This window comes from Callionymus lyra, chromosome 14 (genome assembly GCF_982586985.1).
Source record: "Callionymus lyra chromosome 14, fCalLyr1.hap1.1, whole genome shotgun sequence".
NCBI classification, from domain to species: domain Eukaryota; kingdom Metazoa; phylum Chordata; class Actinopteri; order Syngnathiformes; family Callionymidae; genus Callionymus; species Callionymus lyra.
The window spans coordinates 12,555,670-12,573,271 of record NC_141831.1 but is presented as its reverse complement, the minus strand read 5'-3'; the positions used below and the strand labels follow the sequence as shown (position 1 = coordinate 12,573,271).

General features: G+C 34.0%; 1 protein-coding gene across 4 annotated transcripts in view; it reads left to right on the top strand.

Annotated features, from left to right (window-relative positions):
- ksr1a (kinase suppressor of ras 1a) overlaps positions 1-17,602 on the top strand; it is a 39,057-nt gene that overhangs the window by 2,539 nt on the left and 18,916 nt on the right. The gene's annotated exons all lie outside the window — the stretch shown is intronic.

Below are 17,602 nucleotides of genomic sequence, written 5' to 3'. Positions count from 1 at the left end.
TGATAATGTGTGGATTTTTCTGAAGAAAAACTGATAAGTGATTGGTAAAGAAATACAATCATCAATGGAACGTTATTGTTATCAGTAAAGATATCGATATGATGTCCTGCCCTTGTATCTTCGGTTCTTTTGTGGCACTGACTAAAATCCTTCAGTAGTACCCAGTACCGAAACATACTTCATACTTTGGTACCAAATTTTGGTACCAACATGTGATCACAACTTGGTAATGTGTGGATTTTTCTAAAGAAAAACTGATTGGTAAAGAAATAAAAATATCATTAATGAAACTGTATTGTTATCAGTACAAATATCGATACGATGTCCAGCCCTAGTGTCTTCGGGTCTTTTGTGGCTAAAACCCTTCAGTAGTACCCAGTATTGATTAGTGCGCAGTTTTTTGTACCAACATGTGATCACAACTTGATAATGTGTAGATTTATCTGAAGAAAAACCCAATAAGTGACAAAGGCAGTGAACTTGTGAACCGTCTTTTGCACTGAAATTTATATATTTTTTTGTTTTTCTTCAACAGCTTGAAGTGAAAAATTGACCAAAGCTGAAAAATGTAGCTCAAGAATTGTTTTATGTGCAACGTCATCTTTTTTGGGTTAGAATCGATCTCGTATGGAAAAAAAAGTCCGGTTCAGGAATGGGTATCGAAGCGAAGGTATCAGTAACAGAACCAAGAAAATGTTCCGTCGATACTCGGCCCTGCTGCACATGTGCTCTGGTGATATTCTGAAGTGGAACATGTCATGGAAACTTGGGAACAATGACACAAGTGGACAAAAGGCCTGCTTGTGCTGATGGTTTTTTCTCTTTAAAGAAACACAGCACTCTTATTTTAAAACATTTTTTTTTTCCTGCTCCATGCATGTTTAATTATAGCACTATTAAAAGGCCCGGAGCGCCCGGGGGTTTGCTTAACTCACAAAAACATCTTTGTTTCCACATCAACTGTTGTTAAGATAATCCCCATTTTTAGCCTTTATCTCGCGGCGACACACGAGAGGATTCTTGCCTTTTTATCGACTGTGGTTCATCACAAATTCATTCATCAGATCCACTATTGTTTGAGGCGTGAAGGTTTATAGAACCAATGTTACACTTCGCCACGAGAAAAATCTTGTTTTGTTTTTACTGGCAATAAACATGATTCTGATTCTGATACGACCTAATGATACAAACCTCATAATTGTGTTGTGTCAACATGCCTTAAATCTTAAATATTATAACCAAATTAAAGTAATTGTAGAGTTTTTTTTAATGTATTTGATCAATATATCTTTCTGTAATCTTTTTCTTGAGATGGTGAATTGAAATACTTTTTTGTTTTAACTGTGATCGACAAACTAAACGATCAAAAAATATAAAAAATTATTAACACAGACGGAGTCCCAGTCTAGCACAACTAAAAACCACTAAATATAATTTGAGTTTTATTGATTTATTTCTGTGTTTTTACTTAAAGAAAATCCAGATATTTTCCAAAGTAACATTGACTCTTGTCAAGATGCTTATTTTTGAGTCACGTTCACTCAAATATAAAAGCCTCTAAACCAGTAAAAAAAAGTATCTTTGGGACTTTAGTGGCACTGACTTAAATCCTTCAGTGTAGTACCCAGTACCGAAACATACTTCATACTTTTGGTACCCACGCATCAACTGAAAAAGTGTGGATTTTTCTTAAGGAAAAACATATAAGTGATTGGTATAGAAATAAAAATGCCATTAATGAAACGTTATCAGTACAGGTATCGAATCCATGCCCATTCCTATTATCTTCGGTTTGTTTGTGGCACTGACTAAAATCCTTTAGTAGTACTCAGTACAGAAACATACTTCATACTTTCATGCAAAGTTTTTGTACCTATGCATCAACAGAAAATGTGTTTATTTTTCAAACCGGTCCAGGGTATTCAAAAAAGTTCTGGAATGTTGGCCTAAAGCAATTGTTTGGTTATGGGTAACTGCTGACTCTGTATGTTGTGCATCAATATGCATTGAAGGTCATCAATATTGTCTTGGGCTTTAACATTGTATTGGATTTTTTTTCAAAATATACATCTCATTTCGGGCCACTTAAAATGACTTAATTCGCCGGATTATTGCTCATCGAGACTTGAGTTAGGGTTAGGATTACACCTATGGTAGAGCATAAAAAAAGTTCAACCAATATCACAAATAATTGATGAAAATTGAAAAAAAAGACTTGTATAGAGACCTCCTTAAAGCCCTGTCATATCAAAACAATGTCTTTTTCCCGCTAATGTTCAGCCAGCCGTTAAGCTAGGTGGTATGGGTTTTCCATCTTATACTTTATTTAGGTCGTATACCTTGTATAAAAGGAATACGCTGTCTTGATTGGCTGGAGGCCATCAATTATAAATGTCTTGTTTTATTTCCGAATAAGTGAGCACTCAACGAACAATCACGCTCTCGAAAAACTAATCTTCCAGAAAGCTGCGAGGGTTTACTTTACAGACGCAGAATAGAACTTGTTTTTTTTTTGTTTTTTTTCAAAGTCAAGAATAACTCGTTGAAGGAGAAGTCTTTTACGAGTGCTTTTATTCAGTCGTCGCAGTGCAATTGGATCTCATTCATAAACGTCGATGTAGGTGAGAGACCGTCATCATAATATCAAGTGTTTTTTCAATGAAAGCATTCACAAGCCATCAAGGTCCGGCTTCTTTATCTAGTCGAGAGAAAAATACATGTCTTTGGAAGCTGCCGGCGGGCTGGCGGTTCTTCGGCGAGGTTGAAAAGACGGCTGGTTTTTGATATGTTTTAAGTGGATTTTACTTTAAAATGTTGATGGATTCTGACTATGGTGCGTATTTGTTGGTTTTGTGATGAAAGGTTTACCAACCATATGATGGAATTTAATCAGATTTAAGGTTGGAATCATGTATTCAGTCTGTCAGTTATATTAAGGGCTGTCACTAGTAATGGTCTGATGAGGCTTCATGAAGCAGTGTCATTATTGTCAGAGTCCACTAGATGGCGGGCTCTTGACTATTTTCCTTTGTTTTTAATGAAACATAACATTACATAACATTTTTAAACTGATGGCGCCACCTACCAACCTCTAAACAACATGACACTGTTTCATGAAGCTCATCACTAGCCGTCACAATGCTCAAACTTTCTATGCGATACAGATACTCGGAAAAATATCAAAGAAATATTTTCACTAACAAGTTAAAATGTAACAATTAGTATAACTACACTTTTAATATATATAATATAAAGAAAAATGGGAAAGAAACTGCTACTATGATAACACATTTAAGGACTATGGTAATGCAAAAAAAAAGTGTTATTTATGCTTTTGAAAATGAGTATCTTAACCAGATACAACATTTTAGTAATTATACTTTTGATTATTTTGACAACCCTAGCTATAGTTGATATTACAGAATTGACAAAATGACTGGGTTTGTGTGCGTATTTAACACTACAGTACAGTAACAAAATGGAAATATTTAGTTTTTAAAGAGATTCCAAGATATAGAAACATGTGGACTAGATATAATGTTTTGAGTTTAGCATGACGATACAGTCTTAATTCCTTTTGTGTCCTATGATGTCAGTGAGTATCTCAGACTCTGTGGTTTCAAAATTTGATCGGCTACAAGTAGTTGGAATAACCTTTATTAATATAGCTATTAGCATGTTAAGATTGGACCAGAGGTTTTAGTGTAAAATATCTGGACAGTACATAAGTTGTAAGGTTCCTGCTAACTCAAGGAACTCAAGAACAAATGTATTAATCGTAGAAAAGTCGTTCTTTAGCCTTGTGTTTCGCAACTATCGTCCTTGGGCTCAGTACCAGTATCTAATATCTGTTCTACTGATTATTACTGCACGAAAGGCGATTTATTTAGAAAAAAGTCTGCATTTTCTGCAATAGCCTTATTAGCTTATGACTCCTGACGTCTAAAGACACTTGATTCGGTCAAGTTTACTAAAAGAATAAGCCTGTTAACCAGCTAATAACCTCCGCCTGTTCCAGATTAACTAGTCTAGGGTTTCTGCTGATTCAGCATTATGGGTGTATATTTCATCCACTGTAGATTTGTCTTTGTTGCCAGTCATGTTATTATAATTTATTTTTAGATATTCCTTATATTGGTCATAAAAAGTAATAAATAATGAGCAATTGTCAGAGTCTTCTGAGAATGGAAAAGAACCCAAATCTACTGGACATCGATAAGTGGCCCCCGAGGTGAAGAGCGAGGACCGTGAGTCAAAGACTTTGGCTCTACAAGCCGATCCATCGTAAACACATGCTGAGGTTAACCTGCGCTGTTGTCCTGAGAACGCCTGGATGTTGCCCTTAGAAGAGCTGGAGGAGTTTTCTTGGAAGAGAGAAGGACTTCTTTGCTTAGTCTGCCGCCCACTCGTCCAGACCTTTGATAAAAAGTAGAGTAGACAGCTAAGATATACAGCAAGGTTTATCTTGTTGTTTTTTTCTGGTTTAAGGGAAGATATAGACGTTTGTTCACGAAGACTTAATAAACCATTGGGTTTTAAGATTGAATTGCACAACCAAAAAACTCATATAATACATCAAGTAAATAATAATTATTATTATCATTTTTACAACTATGTAGGAGGGTATTGGAGGTCATACATTTCTCATATAGTAGTTTTTCTTATCATATACTGGTACTGGTACTAAAAAACATATGTGTATATACTTTATATATACATGCTGCTTAAAAACAATGTGTTTTAAAGTAGAAAAAACAGGAATTAACTATTTTCCATGAGTATATCGACACATAGACATAGGATAACACAAAAAACAAATTATAAGAACTATATTTGTATACAAAATATTATTATACATTTTAAATATTGCATTTTTGTTGTTGCGAAGGTTACCTTATTGATTGATTGATTGATACAAATATGTATAAACCATAATAAAACATTTTATATACATCAATGTACCTTTTTTTTGTGTGTGTAGGTAATTTCAGAAGATTTCGAAACATTTTTAAGTCGCATGCTTCCTGAAGGATGACAAAAAAAATAAAAATAAACTGGATGGAAACAAGACAAGACAACATTCAATTTCTTAATCTATCCAAAAACTTCTTGAATGGCTTAAGGTTTGGTCCACGATTTGCAGAGTGCAAGATTTAAAAATTCTAAGTCAGAATATAAATGATTTTCCTACTTAATGCTTTATGTTCTTCTAAGTGTTTGCAGTTCAGTTGAAGCGATTGCTAGATGCCCCCCCCCCTCACTCAAACCATCTTCTGCACTTTGTGGTACAGGATGTAGTTGAGTACTTGCTGGGCTTCATGTGGTTGGAAAGCCACGCTGCACAGTCATTGTTTGCAATTACTTGAGAGGCTCTCGAGACTCTGCGAAGATAAAGTGAAGGTATGTTTCTGAAAATAAAAGGATTTCATCGCATTATTACAACCATTTATCGGTAGTTTGCATCGCATGAAAAAACATTTTTAAATTTTCGGTATTAGCATCGTCATTTTGAAACCTCACTTTTTTTATTTATTTACTTGTTTCTTTGGTTATACAAGTCATATGTTGTTATACTGTACCTCCTTTAATCAGTTTCGATACCCAGCGAGGCACAGGCCCGTTAATTCTTTGGTAGTACCGAGTATTGTAACATGCTTCGTGTTTCGGAGCCCGTTTCGGTGCCCACGCAAGATCAAAACTTTATCATAATTTGTTGTTTTTTCTGAAGAAAAACTAGCAAATGACAAAGGTATAGACCTTCCGATTTATCTCTTGTTAGCAAGTGTTGTACTTGGATATAAAAGCATGTAACATTAAAGTAAATAAAGATATTTAACAATAATACACTTTTAATTTCAACCTTTAGCCAATTTAACTGAGAATTTGTTATTTATGTTGGAGTCGAAATCTACAAAAGCTGAACAATTTGTAGATAATTTTTACCATTAGTAATGTTATTTTCTTATAAATCTTCCTGTAAAGTCAGTATCTTTAAAAAAAGATATCGTATAGGAACCGGTAACAAAAATGAGGCTATGGGTACCAATACTATTATAGAAAAATAGTGAATATTACTAACATAAAACTTTAGAAGTTATGTTTTTAACGGGTTCACAAATGTACATTAAGACCTTTCTGAGAATACTGTTGAGTTAAGTCATAGGATTGTTATTTAATTTCGATGAAACGTCGAAGTCAAAACCTTTCCCCTGTTTTTTCGGTCGAATTCACAGAAGTTCTGTTATCGGGCACAGCTTGGTTCATTCTTCGTCAGCACTTGTACTTCCTCTTCCCCTTACAGGCAGTCACTTATGAAATCAACGGACAGATGTCTTTTTGATCGAGTCCGTTTTGAAAGAAGTTTGTTGTTCATTTCACAAGGTTTGCAATGAATTCAAAGGATAGAACGGAGTGACTTCAACGCTACTTTTTGTTGTCTTAAGTGGTTTTAAAGTTGTGTACTTGTATAATTAGACTTTTTTTCCAAGCGTTGATTTGGTATATTTTTGGTATTTGTTTTTCCTGTGTTTTTAAAATATATTTAATTTAATTTAGACCATGTCCAAAGTGACGTCCAGCCCTTAAGTGAACTGAACCACAGCCTCCATTTAAAAAAAACAACAAAAAACATATTATTAAAAAAGGGGACGTAAAAGACACAAAAGAAAAATATAAAAACTCACAACCTTTTTTTAGAAGATTAGTCAAAAGAAGTGTTGTTGCAAATTCATTAAGACTGCGACAGTTTTCCTCTCCGTCTTTTATGAGGTTTAAAATTTTGAATTTTTCCATTGATGGTAGAATCATGAGCTTTTATTTTGAATTCTAAATAAGAACGTGTTAATGTTATAAGTGTAAATGGTTACCTATCAACAGTTATATTCTTAAATTTAGTCAGTTTCTATGTGTTCATTTGGTGTGATTTAACTTTTTCGCCTACTATGTGTATCACAGGCATTACAAATTGAGGTTTGTGGGCCATCTGCAACACAAATACACACAATTTGTGTCAAAGTGTCAGACCAGCTTTTTTAATGGCCAAAATCAGAGTTAAAATTGTACTGAAAAATGTTTTGTGTTGTGCTTATAAGATAACTCTTGTTAAGTTAGTATCAACACTGATATACTTATATTATAAGATAACTCTTGTTAAGTTAGTATCAAAACTGATATACTTATATTATAAGATAACCCTTGTTAAGTTATTATCAACACTGATATACTTATATTATAAGATAACTCTTGTTAAGTTATTATCAACACTGATATACTTATATTATAAGATAACTCTTGTTAAGTTATTATCAACACTGATATACTTATATTAAAAGATAACTCTTGTTAAGTTATTATCAACACTGATATACTTATATTATAAGATAACTCTTGTTAAGTTATTATCAACACTGATATACTTATATTATAAGATAACTCTTAAGTTATTATCAACACTGATATACTTATATTATAAGATAACTCTTGTTAAGTTATTATCAACACTGATATACTTATATTATAAGATAACTCATAAGTTATTATCAACACTGATATACTTATATTATAAGATAACCCTTGTTAAGTTATTATCAACACTGATATACTTATATTATAAGATAACCCTTGTTAAGTTATTATCAACACTGATATACTTATATTATAAGATAACTCTTAAGTTATTATCAACACTGATATACTTATATTATAAGATAACCCTTGTTAAGTTATTATCAACACTGATATACTTATATTATAAGATAACTCTTGTTAAGTAATTATCAACACTGATATACTTATATTATAAGATAACCCTTGTAAAGTTATTATCAACACTGATATACTTATATTATAAGATAACCCTTGTTAAGTTATTATCAACACTGATATACTTATATTATAAGATAACCCTTGTTATGTTATTATCAACACTGATATACTTATATTATAAGATAACCCTTGTTAAGTTATTATCAACACTGATATACTTATATTATAAGATAACCCTTGTAAAGTTATTATCAACACTGATATACTTATATTATAAGATAACTCTTGTTATGTTATTATCAACACTGATATACTTATATTATAAGATAACCCTTGTTATGTTATTATCAACACTGATATACTTATATTATAAGATAACCCTTGTTAAGTTATTATCAACACTGATATACTTATATTATAAGATAACTCTTAAGTTATTATCAACACTGATATACTTATATTATAAGATAACCCTTGTTAAGTTATTATCAACACTGATATACTTATATTATAAGATAACTCTTAAGTTATTATCAACACTGATATACTTATATTATAAGATAACCCTTGTTAAGTTATTATCAACACTGATATACTTATATTATAAGATAACCCTTGTTATGTTATTATCAACACTGATATACTTATATTATAAGATAACTCTTAAGTTATTATCAACACTGATATACTTATATTATAAGATAACTCTTGTTAAGTTATTATCAACACTGATATACTTATATTATAAGATAACTCTTGTTAAGTTATTATCAACACTGATATACTTATATTATAAGATAACCCTTGTAAAGTTATTATCAACACTGATATACTTATATTATAAGATAACCCTTTTTAAGTTATTATCAACACTGATATACTTATATTATAAGATAACTCTTGTTAAGTTATTATCAACACTGATATACTTATATTATAAGATAACCCTTGTTAAGTTATTATCAACACTGATATACTTATATTATAAGATAACCCTTGTTAAGTTATTATCAACACTGATATACTTATATTATAAGATAACTCTTGTTAAGTTGTTATCAACACTGATATACTTATATTTATTTTGTTACAATGTAATTCTTAGGCAACTATATCATAGATATAGTTTGGGGGCCATTTTCCACTTCATGTGGCCAATGGTCTCCATTGTAATTTGTTTTATCCCCAAAATAAACCGTAAAATACACAACTTTACCGTCAACGAAAAGATCCTATTGGCGAAATAAAGTTTCGATTATAATTTTGAAATACTAAAAACAATTTATCGTTGACGATGGGTGCTTTTATTTTGAAATTCCAAATGAAATAAACGGGATGTTTCAATGAGACAAAAGAGTTTTTCTTCATGTTCAAATCTGTAAAAAAAAAAACAACAACAACCTGACCTGATGTGCTAGAGGTGCAACGGCCTTGAACTCCTGCCACGGTTTCAGAAACTCGACCTTCCCGCTCACGTATCAGTGTCCTGGTGATCCCGTGTAAACTATTCCGCGTTACAAGTAACTAGACATGATAGATGTCATTACTGCCGAAAAGCTTCCGAGGCCCCTCTTTTTTTTTTGTTGCTCTGGCGGTCAAAGTAGTCGATGCTTCTCCTGGTTCTTTTGGAGTGCGATCAAGAGAGGCTCCAGCTCACTCCACGTCCTCGTGGAGAGAGCTTTATTATTCCACTTGAACTGTGTGTTTTCCTGCATGTGCCCACAGAGAGGATAATGATGGCGCCCTCTTAGCCCGAGTGCTAACTGCTACTTCATTTTTCACATGTTAATCCCACTCAACCTGCTCTCGGTTCCACCTTTCCTCGACTCTTACGTGTTCGGCGTTAGATTTAGACGCCGTCGTGGCTCGTGTTGTAGTTGTGAGGGAACATGAAAATGCAGCAAAAGCATGTTTGTTGTTATAATAAAACACTATTTTGATCATAAAACAACAATTAATGAAGGAATACATTTTTGTAATTTAATTAAATATTGACTGAAAAGCTAATAAATGTAGCTTAAATGTTGGACACTTACATAATATATAATATAAATATAATATATATATATTTTTTGATGCAATAGCTTTTGTATCAAAAGTAACAGTTTTCCTTTTAAAAATGGAGGTTCCTTTTCAGATTTATTTTTGGGGAAATCTCATTTAATAATCAATTCTTTTTTAAATGATTTCTATTTTTTTTGTCATTTGAACTATTTTTTATTTTTATTTTTATAGTTGATAATCAAAGTATCTCAGCAGCTGTGGTCGTTTTTTAGTTTAATATCATACAAAATAAAAATGCAGTAAATTAAATGATAAGGAAGTAATATATATGATCATAGATATGTGTTGTGTTTATTTATTAAGTCATGTGGATGATATTGTCTTATATTTATAATTATATAAGATGCATTGAGTTAAGTTCTGGTTATGTTTTTGAAACTGTAACTTTATTTTAAAGTTAAACATTTTAAAGAACGTGTTTTTAATCATCATTTTTATAGCCCCATTTTTTCTAAATGATGTATTTAAATATATATATATATATATTTATTTATTTAGGTATCAAAATTACATGTGATGAATGATCCACAGTTAGTTTAAAAATGACTGAAATATTTTTAACTTTCTTAAGCTTTTCTTTTTTTTGTCACAATGTATTTATTTATACACATCACCATAAATAAAACATGTTTTTAAGTAATTTAACTCACTTCAATTCACTTAAATACTAAACATGGGAAAGCTGTCCTGCACATTGCTATTTATTTTTGATTAAATAACCATATTAAATACTTATCTATTCTCCTTAATCATTTTCCTTGTCAAACATGTTTCACATTCTCAGACACTAAGATGATAAAAGTGTATTATTATCGTTAAATCTCTTTAACTACTTTAATATAACATGATTTAAATAGAATTTAAGGTTTACGTTAATGGCTTTTTTTTTATTTTGTTTTACCTTTTTATTTAGCTGATGTTATTATATATATATATATATATATATTGTTACTTGATTTTCTGGAACTCCTGTTGTGTTATCAGTTTTATCTTGACCTTTAAAGTATTTACTTTATTGAATATTGTTTTGATTGTTTAAGCGCTTTGTGACCCTGGTCTGGAAAAGCACTATACAAATACAAATGACTTACTTACTTACTTTAATTTTGTCTATACTGTTCAAAACAATCATGACTAGAGATTTAATGTATTTTTAATACACATCTGTACGAAAATCAATGCAGTGGTGACTGTATTTGAACATATATCTGAGGTTTTTAGCAGCAGAAAACACCTTCACCTTCCTTACCATAAAGATCACTAACAGAGTAAAGATAAATGTCAATTTGAGGTTTTTAGTGATATGTTCATGTTTTACAAGCTTAATTTCGTGTTAAAATGTCCATTTTCAAACCTCTCTTTCTACGGCGGTGTGTGTGTGACGATGACGACGATGATCGGCTTCACACTGTTGTGTCTGCTGCTGATGTCGGAGAGTTTGCAGTGTGCTTTTGCGGCGCGAGCTGTTGTGGCTGCGGCTATATTTAGACTTTCTTTCTTCCTACGCATTTTTCAGCGTTGCTTGTTAAATAAGAAAATCAAATGACGCGCAAAGAAGCCCGAGTGTGAGAGTGGAGCAGGGGAGGGTGAAAGGGGGAGGAGAGAATCAAAAGCCAATGGGCTGGACGGCTCCTCATGACATGACCGCTGGTGTGTGTGTGTGTGTGTTCATGTGTGTGTGTGTGTGAAGACAATAGAGGATGTCGCTCTCATGCAAGTGCAGAGGAAGCACGACTCGAGTGATTGCAGCAACAGTGACCCCCGTCGCAGTTTCCGTTTTGCTCTTGCAGGGCTGCTGGTGAAAAGCAATGAGAGCGATGTGGAAACCAAGTGTGGGCCGGCCTTGATCTATTCTTAAACACCGTCAGGATGAGTTGCATTACATCCTGTAATTTTAAGGTCTACTGTCCTCTTTTTTCTGAAAATGAGCTCTTCCTCTCTCTTTCTCTGCACCAAACAGAAGAAAGAGGAAACTGTTCTCGTCTTTGCTAGAGAGAGGTGTCGTTATTAGTATTGTTTATATCTAAAATACTCCATGAAATGTGACCTCACATCCAGAACATCCGACTCATACAGAACCACTTAAAAAACCCACAAACTTTAAGGAAATAACAACAAAAAATTACAAGATGTATCCCCCCTTAGAATCATTAGACTTAACTTACGAAACTAAACAGATACGTAATATATATATATATATTAAATAATAATTTAAGCAGGCAAATAGGGGGTGAAGCTAATACTTCTTTATTTTTTACTTATACAGGTTTATTTTTGGAGGTTTTTTTTAACCTCAATGGGCCACTTGACGTGTTAACAGTCAAAGGATAATGTTACTTTAGAGAAAATACCATCTTAATATATTTAATATTATAAGTAAGTAAGTAAGTAATTTTTATTTGTATAGCACTTTTCCAGACCAGGGTCACAAAGTGCTTAAACAATCAAAACAATATTCAATAAAGTATATACTTTAAAGGTCAAGATAAAACTGATAACACAACAGGAGTTCCAGAAAATCAAGGAAAAGCCTGAACAAATAAAAACGTCTTAAGATGTTTCTTAAAGGAGTCAGTAGACTTATATTAATTCTTAACAGGAACTAGAACAGTCATTTTTTTTCAGCCTTTTTTTCTTAGTTTTCAGACTAAGCTCATTGAAAGATGGCAAAGGTATTATTTTATACACATTTTACTATATTTTTTAAAATACCCTTCAAGTAATTTACAGCTATGACAGAGAAGTAAAACACTGTTAAGTTAAAAGTAAAGTTTGATACCTGTCATGATACAGGGGGGAACGATGCAATATATTGTGATACTGTAGGAACAAGGATATATTTGTAGTATTGTTGATACTTGACTCTGGTGTTCCAGAATTTACAGACCACTTTAAAAGCTGCTGGAGTCGACTGTATCCTCTTGTCCTCAGTCATCACTGTGATCTCTCTCTCAGGATTTCACAGACTGGGAGTTTAGTTGCTCGGAAAATAAAAAGGAGGAGTGGACATTTCCATGTTAATTGTAAAGAAATAATCAGATTTTTTATTTATTTCATACACATCTTTATTGTAAAATAAAAGGACTATGATAAAAAATGTAATATAATCTGAAGGCCCAAACAAAAAGGTTTTAATCGATACAACAATAAGGGATTTGAATTGGAAAGAATCTGACGATACAATGCGTATCACGGTAAAGGTGCGACAATATGATACATTGCAATACTGTAGGAACAAGGATGTATTTGTAGTATTGTCGAGTACTTGACTCTGGTGTTGCAGAATTTACAGACCACATGACTCTTGACGAAGTTGTAACTGCTTTCATTTGTTTTGAAACCAAAATATGTCCAAATATCAGCTTTAAAAGCTGCTGGAGTCCAATGTATCCTCTTGTCCTCAGTCATCTCCAGGCTCTTGCAGTATTGTATTGTTGCTTCAGCTGCATTGGACATAGTGACTGCCGGACTCCATCTAGAGCCCTGAAGTTTAATTGCAAGGTTAAAATGAAAAAGCTCTGTGAATATTTCTACTTACTTGTGAATAAAAAATCTGATTATTTCATTATTTTACCAGATTTAGAATCTGATTTTATGATCTAAATAAGAAAAAATTTACTGTATCCCCTCGTCCTTAGTCATCGCTAGTGATACAGTGTCATGTTGTTTCGAGGTCATTAGGTGCCGCCATCAGTTTAAAGATGATGTGATGTTTTCATAAGAACAGTTGTTCAAAACAAACAAAAATAGTGCAGAGACTGCCATCTAGTGGACTCTGAAAATAATGACACTGCTTCATGAAGCTTCATCAGACCATCAATGGGACTTCATTGTTACTACTGCAGTGGCCAGAAGATAAAAAGTATTGCAGTATAAAAGTACAAATATGATTTGAATATGATTTTATAGTTGATAATCCAGTATCTCAGACGATGTTGTCGTTTTTTAGTTTAGTATAATACAAAATAAAAATACAGTAAATTAAATTATAAGGAAATAACCATATATGATCATAGATGTGTTTTTTTATTTTTATTTATTTAGACACATGGATGATATTGTCTCATATTTATAGTTGTATATAATAAGATAAAATATAAATTGAGTTAAATTCAGGTATGTTTTTGAAACTTTATTGTAAAGATACACATTTTAAACAATGTGTTTATAATCTTGTATAACATTTTGAAAGCCAAAATAACAACAACATTACATTAAATATTAACACGGTATTATGAAAGAAAATATCGCAATATTTAAGCGCATAATTTGCGTACACCCTTACAACTGAGCATATGCTACAACCAGTTTATCTCATGTAAACAAAACAAAACAGTTCAATTACATACACAATCCTGTACAAAGTATTTCTGTCCTTTTTTTTTTTAATCCAGCCTGAACCAAAACCAGTCCCTCCTCATCCTCCCCCCTCTTTGTTGCTCTGGGGGGTCAATTTGCAGCGAAGCTAACGATGGAGGAGGGGCTGCAGGCCATTGTTCCGGGACTCGTAACCCTTTGTTTTCTAAGAAAAAAAACACAGTTTTTAAAAAAAAAAAAGATTCTATCGTCTCGTAATGAATCTGTGCGTCTCACCGACCCAGAGGCGTTTTTAAAAAAAAAAATTTTAGCCGATGGCGTTTAGTTTTTGCTCCGAAAGAGCGTCTCCTCGGCAGGTGCATGCGATGTTCCTGCGTCAGCAGGAGTCGGAATGGTAGCTCTGGGATCTGCTCCCGGAGTCTGCTGTGTCAGGCGGTGTGTTCTTGCCGGGCCTCCTCTCTCTCTCGCTCTCTCGCTCTCTCTCTCTCTCTCTCTCTCTCTTTCTGTTCTGGCCGACACCCCTGGCTGTCACTCATCCCCTCCTCCTCCTCCCTCTCCTCCTCCTCCTCCCCCCTTTTTTCGCAGCATTAGGGCGGTTGCCATGGTGTTGTTTAGCCGGGGCTGACAGGTGGGCTCTGACGCCATCCCTCCCCTGTTCCCCCCTCCTTCCGAAGCCAACGCGTCAATGGCTGTTTTTGCTGCACTCTTGCACCAAAAATAATTCACACGGGGGCATCATCATCATCATCATCATCATCATCATCATCATCATCTTCGTCGGATCTCGACACGTTCGTCCGACCGCCGATCTCGAATCTCGTCTGATTTGAAGATTTAGTAAAAGATCGTTGGTATCGCGTCACGGTTTATATTCCGGTGAAACTGTGCCGACGACGACTTCAGGAGAAGGGGTTGCTAGGCAACCTGACGTCACGGGGGGGGTTAAACTAGTGTATGAGCAAAGTGGAGCTAGAGGCTAACTCATTAGCCACCTTCCTCGTCTCGAAGGGACTCGTTCGTGTCTCGTCTCGTGGTTTTTTTTTCTTATTTATGGTGAATGTGAGTTGAGAGATTCCACCGTGTTTATGAGATAAGTCAGGAGGGAGGGAGCTTCCTGTCCCTCCGACACCGTCTGACCTCGGACGTCACCGGCGTGAGTCAAAACAAAAGTCCAAACTTCACCTAAATAACTCTACATCGCTCCACGTAAACACGTCTGAGTGATTTTTTTGTCTCGAAATGGATGTTTGAGTTTTTACTATTGCCCTCAATCTCTGAGAAATAACTCAGATTTCGGTTTCATCTTGTCTTTATATCGTATTGTTTTATAAATTTGTGGACTTTGAATAATAAGGAATATTTGTTTTTGCTTTCAGTCTCAAATACAATCAGACGATTTCAAGTCTAATCAACAAAATATCAGCTGTAATTGTACACATTTAACCTCTAATCAAATTATTTTCAGCTAAAGTCAATCCATTTCAACTGAAATCAATACATTTTACACTGAAATCAAAACATTTTCATCTTGAATCAAACTATTTTTTACTGTAATCAAACCATTTTCTACTATAAGCTACCAATGTTCATCTGTATTCAAAAACATTTTTACTGTATTAAAATACATTTCCAGCTGAAATAAAAACATTTTAAACTTGAATGAAAGAATTTATAACGGGAATCAAACACATTTTCTATTGTAATCAAACAATTTTCATCCGGAATCAAACAATTTTCTACTATAATATAACAATTTTCATCTGTAATCAAACAATTTTCAACTGAAATAAAACCATTTTCAACCGGAATGAAACAATTTTCTACTGTATTCAAACAATCTTCTTCTTAAACCAACAATTTTAAAATGTACTCAAACAATTTTCACCTGTTATGAAACTATTTTCAGGTGATAAACCAATTTTTTATTTTGAATGATAATTCGTTCTTTTATTGCTTGTTACATAATGCTGTCTTTGTCTCTGTCCTTCTGAACATTTATGTACGTTTTCTTTTTTTATTTAAACAAATCTGTGGATGCATATTGACCATTTATGTATATTTATTTTCTTATGTCTTTGCAGACCTTTAGGTTTTTTATTTCAGTAGAGCAGGTGAGCATCCGCCTCATAGTAGTTTGTATTATTTCCAGGATCTGACACACATTTTCAAAGTTATTGAATATTTTTTATTAATTCCAGCACTTCCTTAATCATCACCAGTTTCTCGAACTGACGTTTGAAACCGACGACGACTCGACAACAATGACCGTCAGTTCGACCGCATTTTCGGTCTCGACGCTTAACCCAGAAAACCACAAAACACAAGTGCGCTCCTCTCCGGGGAAACCCGATCCAAACGTCTTCTCCAAAAAAAGCCACAAGGCCGTGGACTGTATCAGGAGAACGAGGTCACGACCGAAAATGAAGTTAACAAAGCGCCGCGATAAAAAATCTGATGATTAAATAAAATCCCTGGTTTTGAAAAAGAAATCTATTCATTCGCCTCAGCGGTGAAGATGAAAAGATTCTCTACTAGCAGACCCTTTTTTACAGCCCAAGGCCGAAGTTTTTTTTCCGACGTTGAAGTAGCCGAGTGCGTGCGAAAGAATAGTCGGAGGAAAAAAAAGACGAACGCTCTTCATTGTCGCCCGGGCGCCGGAGTGGCAGGCGGCGGGTCGAGAGGTAGCTGGTGTCGAGCTGCTCATCTGAAGGTGCCACCTGCTGTAATGGACTTGTCACTGATAGACGGCCAGATAACAGGGGGACACACTATACGGAGTCGCGACCCAAAAGGGCCGACGCAAAACCCAATACCGCCGAGTTCATTGTAATACTTGGTCACTGGACCACTACGCTTTACAGCGTCTTGGGTAGCACCAGGGGGGTAGAGTCTCTCGTCGTGGCTTCTTATCGGATCGCTTTTTATGGCTGGTTTTGGATCAGATTGGTGATCAATTATTTAGTCTATTGTGTGTAACTGTCTTGTGTTTATAATTGAAATGAGAGTGCGACTTGGAAGCCTTTTTTTTTCCATGGTTTTATGGGTGGATCTTCGCAGCTATAGAGAGGTTCTGTTCAGGTATGGTCTCGGTAAATGTGTCGCAGAAAGAAAATAATAATCCTAAAACTAGCCTCGCTCTAAAGGCTGTACATCCACCTTCAAATCTTAGGGTCCAAAACATCTAAAAGGTCGATTTCGTTGAGATTTTTGGGTTGTTTTAAGTGACTCTTGCTCTATGGTTGTAGTCATAAAGTTGGTACCAGCGACCATGACACATTTAAAGTCACTTAAATCCCAGTTCTGTTGCTCAATTTGTGCATTAGCAAGAGACAAATTTAGGTCTTTGTATTAGCAAAAAATCTGGCAATATTATACGTATCACGATACAGGTGCAACAACAATGTATTGTGATACTGTAGGATTGAGGATATATTCGTAGTATTGTCGAGTAACTATG